General features: G+C 41.5%; 1 pseudogene; it reads right to left on the bottom strand.

The window, feature by feature from the left end:
• Positions 1–4764: 4764 nt before the first annotated feature.
• LOC120104715 lies at positions 4765–6342 on the bottom strand (annotated as a pseudogene).
• Between the last annotated feature and the right edge of the window lie 1939 nt (positions 6343–8281).

Genomic DNA, 8281 nt, shown 5'->3' with positions numbered 1-8281 from the left:
ACCGAAGGCGGAGCGTTCGAAACAAGGGACCGAAGGTGAAGCCCTAGCCTCTGCCTCCTCTGTGCGGCGACTCTCCGTTCCTCCGCTGGCTCTCCACCAGCCTCCCTCAACCTCCCCTTTCTCTCTCTTTTCTTTTCTTCCGTTCTTTCTCTCCCCCACCTCTTCTACTATGTCGGTATAGGCCCAGCACGGCACGGCGAGATCCTATACCGACCTGTGCCGCTGGGCAACTGGTCTGGGGCTCAGTATAGCACAGTAGACACTGTTTCTAAGGTTTACAATAAGTACAAGCAAAGTATGCCATCTCGATACCAGGCCTCATACGGTGTCATCTTGTCACTATGTCGGTACGCCCGATACAGAGGCTACTTCGACCCCCAAGTGTCAGTACGCCTCTTGTACCATATACCGGTACCGAACTAGTATGGTACGATGCTCTCCGTATCGCCCGATTCTGTACTATATGGCATACCATGAGTATAAGAACATGGAGAAGGGCAACATTTTAAGCTATGAGTAACATTTGTACATTCAAACTTTTAAAAACAAATTCGGTGTAAAAAAAAATGAGGAAATAGGTGACCATTCTAATTAACTTCTTTTGAAAAAGAAAATAATGGAAAGACCCCAACTTGGTTTCCATTCAGTATGAATAAGAAGAAAAGAACTCAACAAATGAGGCCAAATAGCACTCAAAAAAATAAAATAAAATAAAATAAAATAATTGTTAGCACGTAACCAATAAACTTATAATACAACATTACAAGATTACAATCCTCATTTAACACCACAATAAAGATCTAGATGAATACAAGGAAGTTAATTCAAGATTCAACAATATCCAATAAAGAAAGCCATAAAGCAACTAAAACCTAGAGGCATCCGAACCCATCAAAAAACATGTGCCAATAAAGAATAGTTGAGATTACCTACAGAATGTGAAGATTCATTAATCATATGCAAATACAAGAAGGTATCAACCAATTCAAATTCATAGCATATAATATTAGGGTGATCAAGCTTCCCCTTCATCTAAAGAAGGATAAGCTCAAACCACCAACCCTAACTCCACCTCCCCACCCCCTTCAGAAATGCTACAACACTCTCTTTTTCTAAAAGATAAGGTCAAAAACATTAAGGCAGCTTTTGGTTTGCAATTAAAGTGGCATAATGCTTAGAATAAGTTCAATGCCTATCAAACAGCTTTTAGAAAAAAAAAGGAGAAGGGAATGCTTATGCTAGGCATAACTATTCTAAAGAAAGCTATCATATGCTAATCTTTTCATAAAGCCATCATATATGCTTGTCACCTCTTCTTATGGACAAAAACATCATCAAGCAGAAGCTATTCTAGAAATTGTAGCCAAACAAAAATAGGAATAACTTGTGGCATAACTACTCTAGTAGGCATAACAATTCCTAATCCACCTTATCCTATTCTCAAACTAAACATAGATGAGGGTTTTATACGTATGAGCCAAGTCAGAAGAGCAAGTTTTGCGTTAATCAATTCATGTGCATTTCAAGGGATGAGCAGGCATGTTTCAATATTTTCCAATACACTTCCCCCTAGGATGATCATAGAAAGCCAAAGCCCCACAATTTTCTTTTTAGACTAGGATTAACAGGCCTCATCTCTGCAATAAATAAATTACAACTGACCAAGCTATACGATCAATTCAAACTCTCCAGTTCCAGAACGACCGAACGTTCTCATAGGAACGATCTATTTTATTTGATTGATGGATCCAACACCCAATTTTAATGAATTAAACAAAAGAGTAAGGACTAGGATCCAACCAGCAAAAAACCTTTCAACCAAATAAGCTGCATTTGTCTCCATCCCCACACATTCATCAAGTAAAACCAGCAGATAATCTTCACCATGAAATGAGAAATTGAATGATGCCATGACAGGATCAGAATCAACATGACAAACTCACTGTCAGGACCACCGAGCTGGTTGACGGCATCGACGAAGCGGTCGTGAAGCTCGGCGGTCCACCGGAGCCGGGGCTTGGGGTCGTTTGTGAGCAGATGGGACGCATCCCGAAGGAGGTTGGCCCCGTCCAGCGATCCATTGAACTCCCCTCCTTTGTCATACATTTATCTCCCCTCTCTCTCTCTCTCACTTTGGGAAGAAGAGGAGAAGAGAAGAAGGGAAGCCGGACTGTCCTCCTTCCCTTCTCTTTGTCTGGAATTTGCATAGAAAAAACACAGGTGGGTTTGGTTTGGGTTTAGGGTTGGTACTTCTTTTTTTTTTTGGTGCAATAGGGTTGGTATTCGGTGAGGACCAGAGGACCATGGAAGCAGAATTGGGCTGGCATGTGAATGTTGTCTCCTCTCTTTTTTCTTTATTCTATTTTAGAGACGGTGCGGATGGTTTCTAGCACGTAAGCTAACCACCAGGGCATTGCGGTGATGGTATACCGTCTCCATTTTTTCAAAATGGCACGAGAAGCCAAGTAGGGGGGTACGGAGGGGAGTAGGGATTAGTGATTCGGTGAAGGGACAAAAGCAAACGGACAAACTGCACTAGACAGAGGAGTCCCTCCCGCGCCTACGGCACCACTAGTATCTCCTGGATCCAGCCAACCACCGTAGCTGTCGCCTTCAAAAAAAACTACTCTGGCCTACAAAACATGCCGTGCATAACTTAAAGCAGCACACGCCGCCCTCAGCTCCGCTCCCGAAACGGAGGTGTCAAAGATCTGGCACCCTCTAGTAACAACCACCCTATAATTCAGGCCTTGGATGACAAAGCCTACACCACCCCTCCTACCGCCATCAAGCACGCACCCATCGAAGTTGACCTTGAGGAAGCTCGAAGGTGGGGGAACCTAGGTGAAGAACACCGGTCGAGACGTTACACGAGCAGAAGTAGAACCCTATATGCCCCGAGCTATCAAGGGCCCATCCGATGGATCCACATGGATGATCTTCGCCGCCTAAACTTGAGCCCGCTCTACGATGAACCTGGGTGTAGGATTGCTCTCTCCAAAGATCCAGGCATTCCTAGCCAACATATATGATTAGCAATGTAAATCGCCACAACGGCCACCTGCCAAGTCTGAGGGGCTATAGCCAACCATATGAGCGCCTGCAATAAGGATCTTGAATGGCTCTGAACGTCCGACGGGATATCAACAAGCCCCAGACCCTCCTAGCATGCTCGCACTGAAATAGTGTGTGGTCCACGGTCTCATCCAACTGGCATCCAGGGCACTGAGGTTGGATGCCCAGTCCCCGCTCGCACAATACTGCTCTCGTCAGCAATTGGCTAAAAACCACTTTCTAGAGGAATAGGCCTACCCGGGGGCGGAGACCAAACCTCCAGATCCAAGTGCAGTCCAACTTTGGATGCTGCTTACTCTGAAGAATGCGATAGACGTCACCCACTCTGACTTTGTGGCTACCAAACAAGCACACCTTGGAATAAGCAACGACTTGACTCTCTCTACGAGGTGCTGCCCAAACAGGTAGCCGATCCGATCGGAATCCCACTTTGCCCCCCTTGGATGACGAAGATCACAAACAGTAGTTGATATCAAACAATCAAACCAAAGATTGGAGGATATCCTAGTAGCAAATGAATACCCTGATGTCTCTCTAGAAGATCTCCCTAGCTTGCCACCAGATAGAGAAATTGAATTTGCAATTAATTTAATTCCAATACCACACTAATCTCCAAAACCACCTATAAAATGCCTCCAGCTGAAATGAAAGAATTAAAGGAGTAGTTGAAAAATCTGCTTGATAAAAGTTTCATTCAACCTAGTGTTTCACCTTCGAGAGCTCCAGTATTGTTTGTAAAGAAGAAAGATAGTACTATGAGGTTATGTATTGATTGTCGGCAGATAAATAAAGTGACAGTAAAGAATAAGTATTCTCTACCAAGAATTGATGACATGTTTGATCAGTTAAATAGTGTTCAGGTATTCTCCAAAATTGATCTTCATTCTGGGTACCCACAATTAAAAATAGGGTGAAGGATATGCCTAAGACTGCTTTTTGTACGCACCCACACATTGTGGGCTAAACTTAGGCTTAATTCAGCCATCTTGGGCCCTGTTGGGCCATGCTCATTTGAGCCAAACTTGGGCCCAATTCAGTCATTTTAGGCCCTATTGGGCTATGCCCATTATGGGCCAAAATTTGGGCACAATTCTGTTATTTTGGGCCCAGTTGGGCCATGCCCTTTCACTACCAGAAAACACGCATATAGTGACGGAAATTTCCGTCACTATACCATGTTTCCGGTCACTAATACGGAATTTGTGACCGGAGCTCCCGTCACTAAACCGTTACAAATCCAAAAATTAAATATTTAAGAAATTATGTATTTCTCGTCACTAACCAGTCATTGAGTTAGTGACGAAGGTAACTTGGTCACTGATTTTATCACAGAATTCGGTCACAAATTTGGTCACTGATCTGTCATAACCTTCAGTAACAAATTTAGTCGTCACAGACATGGTCACAAATTTTGTCACTAAATTTGTTATTAATTCCATCACTGATCTAGTAACAAGGTTACCGTCACTAATTTGTCATAACTCACTGAGCAAAATCAATTTTTAGTAACCAAAATTTTATCACTAAGTTTATGGCTGCTTGTCATAATACTTGGTAAACAATTCAGTAACCAAATTTAGTCACTGATCACATTCCAATAATCTGGTACATTTGGTACATTGATTGGCTCATAATAATAATAATAATAATAATAATAATAATAATAATAATAATAATATCATTAATAGCAAAGGCATTCAACATTACGCAAAAGTTTTTTAACATGTCATTCAAAATAGGCATCAACATGTCCTAAATCCATCAAAATCAAAGTACAAAAAGTATGTCATAACAGAGATTTCATTCCTCCTAGGAATGCAAAGACCTATCATCTAAGGAAAAAGCAATTATAATGAAGCATGATCAGCAGAACCAGAATCACCATTACCCCTCCGATCTGCATGCCTTGGTCCAAAGCCAATCTCTTCTCTCATCTTTTGAAGAACCTCCTCTTGCATTTTTTCTTTTAGTCCTCAAGAATACCTAGAAGGTCTTCATGCATGTACAGCTCTGGAGCTTGACTTGTAGAGGTAGAAGAGGATGATGATTGCCCAATAATTCCAGTGAGATCCTCCAGGGGACTAAAGCCATGGCTGAGGCGCCGGACATAAAATGGTGCCGTTCGTCAAAGGACCTAGCTCTCTTGAGGGCATCCTTGCTCAGGACAAAACCCTTGGCCAGCATGCTGCTCACCACATCCTCTGCCTTCCTCACTGCAGACTCAGTTGACGAGACGAGAGCTTCCCTTCCTTCTGCAGCACCAGAAAAAAAAAAGAATTAATATAAGTAGGTTGAAATTACAAAACTAGAACTGGAAAAACAAAACAAAACAAAAGAACCAACAATTACAAGCCTGATAATGTCACTAAATGGTTCCCAATCCCTAAGACAGTAATATATAAAAGGTCGTTATCTCTGACATGTTCCTTCTTGTTGAAACATAACATGCGAGCAAGACCTATAATCCCAAAAATGAAAGACACGGAAAAAATTTTGGTCCACCAGTTCAGAACTTTTGTTTTTGAAAATTATCACCACAACCTACTGGTACAATTATAAAGTAACACTCGAATGATGAAACGCTAATGAACATGGCCCACACGGCTTTGTTTTTTCATTTATTCTTTTTTGAAGGAGAAAACCACCACGTATACAAAATTAAAAGCAAAAAGTCACAATATGGCTTTCATGTCATGCAGAAATCTGAGAGCATAATCTGCAAAATATCAGGTCAGATTTACCTGTATCTCTTTGTAAGCTTCAGGAGGAAGCTGGTAATCCTCAACTGGCGTAATGCTGACACAAAGATCAGCTATAGTTGCTCCCTGCATCCATAAAGAACTGAAATGGTGCACCCAAAATCTTCCAGATTGTATATTAGAAAAACATGAAGGACATGAAGGTTATTTGTAAAATTTCTTTTCCTGAGATTGGAACATGTTAGCGAGTAATTTGCATTATTAAAATTTAACTCACTCAGAGAAGCATTGCTGTGTCTGCTCCCTGTGACTCCTTGAAAGTGACATAAGCAATCTGAGACCTTTCAGATTCGCTGCCGAAGTGAAAACAACATGATTTTGATAATGATTTCCCACAAGAGAAATGCATAAGACATAATTAGAAGGACAATGACCTCCGCAATTCAATATATTGAATGTCCCCTGAGAAGGAAAAGAATTCCTTGATGTCCCTTTCTGATACAGCCAGGGAAATGTTGCTGACTTTCACTGTTCTTACCTGCAACAGGAGACAAGGACAATATTTCATGAACGCTGCAGTTATCCACCACGCAATTGATTTATCTCACAACCAATTTGATTTATCTCACAACCAATTAATTTAGCACACATTGAAGTGCACATGCCATGAATGGTTATGCCATAGGAATCCTATCAAAGGCGAATTATATGTGTCAGCGACACAAAAAGGTAAATTAAAAACTATTGAAAATGAGCTTTCTTGGGGAAAATAATTAAAACAGTGACAGGAAGTCATAGGGAACTGATAGATATAATGTTAGATCAAATACAAATTTCAGTAAAAAAGGACACAATATCCTTCTTACTAAAAGATCCTACTCGTTGGCGCCAATTTGAATAACCATGCTTTGTTGAGGAACAAGAGATGGATCTACATGGACTATCTAGCAGCAGTTAGCTAAGACATTATGCACTATTTTCACTAACATCAGTAAATTAGATTGTTAAAAAAAAAAAAATCTCTCACATCTGAAACATTGATAGTCCAATTTGATGTAACAGTCAACTGAGGATCCACTCTCATCCTCAAATAGCCCGGTCCAAAGGGACCTGCAATAACATGCTCCATTAGGTGCTTCTCATGGAAAGAAGGGGGAAAATTTTCAAGGCATGTTCCAGCTCTACCTGATCTAGATGACTAATTGAGCTGATCATCCATGCAAATTTTCAAGCTCATTTACGACAGAGAAATGAAATTTTGTAGTAGAAAGGATACTAAATACGTAAAGGTTCAATATGATTACAAGCACTTCCTCTATTGGATAAATAGTCAGATAGGGAAATGCACTATGAAATTTTCTTAGAGAAATGTTTCGCAGACGAAAATGAAGACGAGCCGGAGCTCGATCCCTCAGCCTCCTGGGAGCGGCGGAGGCCGTCTCAACCAAAAAAGAATATGAACTATAGCGCTAAACAAAAATCTCTGCTGTATATCCACAAATTGCAGCCTCCTGGAAGCGGCGGAGACCTTTTTCTTCAACCAAAAAATTACCCCATTACATCAAAAACCACAGAATCATCCAAATCTCTGCTGTATATCCACAAATCGCATCACAAGAAAAAAAACCCAATAAATTAAGCTTATGTTCCACCATTTTATATGAACCAGACACCAAAATCACCTAGAAAAAAAATATAAAAATAGTAACAAAGGGACAAGCATGGGTACCTCAAGCAATATTACAAGCATTTCATCAAAAATCCGAGGCGAAGAGATCTTATTAGAAAGACCGCCCTGATCTCGAGCATTTCACGAGAGATACAGAACGAAATCCCGCGATGTTGGCCTCGGACGTGAGCTCTCGAAGAGGGAATCCGTATTTGAGGAGACTCGAAGGAGATCAGGTAGCTCTCGTCGGCATAGGGAGGAGGAGATGGGGTTAGGAAATCCGGACGGTCATCCCTGCCGCGGACGGTCATCCCTGCCGTGGACGGCCTTCCGGTTAGGGATTTGTTGGATTTGGGTTGGGGGGGAGGAGGAGGGGTTAGGGATCGCCGGGGGGGGGGGGGTGTGGGTGTGGTGTGGGGGGGTTGAGGGGCGGCTGCAGGGGCTAGGGTTTAGGAGGATTAGAATTTTGGTGTTGGCGCCAGGCGGGCAGGCGAGTCGGGGGGGAATTAGAAATTAAGCGTGGCACACTTAGTTCATTTTAGATTTCCTCCTTTTATCTTTTTATCTTTTTTATTTATAATTACTCAAAAATATTATTTTTAATATTTTTGGAATTAGAAATTAAATTTGGTGACGGAAATTTTTGTCAATAATCCGTCACTATCAAAAATAATCTTTTAAAAATTTATAAACATTTGGGTTACGATTTTTGTGATGGGTGAATTTGTCACTGTCTCGTTGCAATTTCGGTTACCAGTTTTGTGACAGATATCCCGTCACTACGGTGGTCACTAAGTTTTGGCGCTCACCCTACCTGTGTATTTTGTGATCGGTCGGT

Source organism: Phoenix dactylifera, unplaced genomic scaffold (genome assembly GCF_009389715.1).
Source record: "Phoenix dactylifera cultivar Barhee BC4 unplaced genomic scaffold, palm_55x_up_171113_PBpolish2nd_filt_p 000077F, whole genome shotgun sequence".
Classification (NCBI taxonomy): Eukaryota; Viridiplantae; Streptophyta; class Magnoliopsida; order Arecales; family Arecaceae; genus Phoenix; species Phoenix dactylifera.
Note: the sequence above shows the minus strand (reverse complement) of the source record. Positions and strands in the feature narration are given on the sequence as shown.